Here is a 1,001-nt window from a genome sequence, read left to right on the forward strand (position 1 = left end):
ACAGCAGCAGCAGCAGCAGCAGCATGAGCAGCATAAGCAGCAAGAGGCGTCGTCGTTGTATACATAGTATGCATAATAGTATAGTATATAGAAATGAATATAACAGCGAGTATATACAGTCGAGTTGTTTTATAAGAGAGAAACTGCAGCAGCAGCAAACCCTCTTTGACCCCATTGATGCTGTAGGGAGAGACGGAAACTTTATATTAGGGTTTGGCTATGTGGGGGATATACCAGCCCCCCTGAACGCGGGTCGTGGTCCTTTGTGGCAGGCGGTGAAAGAAGCGCAGCGCAGGCGTGCATGCATGCAGCAGCAGCAGCAGCAGCAGCAGCAGCAGCAGCAGCAGCAGCAGCAGCAGCAGCAACAGCAACAGCAGCAAGGGGACCCGCAACAAACACTCGATGATGATCCTAATGAACAAAAAGGAGACTCCTTTGCTGCCCTTTGTGTTGATAATGAAAGATGTATAAACCCTAAACCCTAAACCCTAAACCCTAAACCCTAAACCCTCAATTCGCTTATAGCTTATATGTTCTTAATATTTTCCCCCTTATACAGCTATATCTGAGTGCACACAACATATACACTCTAGATTTTATATTTTAGGGTTTAGGGTTTATATTTCAGGGTTTAGGGTTTAGGGTTTATATTTCAGGGTTTAGGGTTTAGGGTTTATATTTCAGGGTTTAGGGTTTAGGGTTTAGGGTTTGTGGTTTGTGGTTTGTGTGCAGCTCCTCCGCCCGTTCCCGTGTGTACTTTTGGGGGTTTACCGTGCTGGGCTCGGCTGCTGCAGCAGCGAGACTATCTGCTGCGGCTGCGAGCAGCAAGCAGCAGCAGAATGAATAGAAGTAGTGTTGGGGTGTATATACACTCCATTGCTCCTTGTGCTGTTGCTGCTGCTCTTGTTGCTGAGCTGCTGCCGCATGCAGCAGACTTCGGCTTTGACTACAGAAACACCACCAGCAGCAGCAGCAGCAGCAGCAGCAGCAGCAGCAGCAGC

This window comes from Eimeria mitis, genomic scaffold (genome assembly GCF_000499745.2).
Source record: "Eimeria mitis Houghton genomic scaffold, Emh_scaff1164, whole genome shotgun sequence".
NCBI lineage: Eukaryota > Apicomplexa > Conoidasida > Eucoccidiorida > Eimeriidae > Eimeria > Eimeria mitis.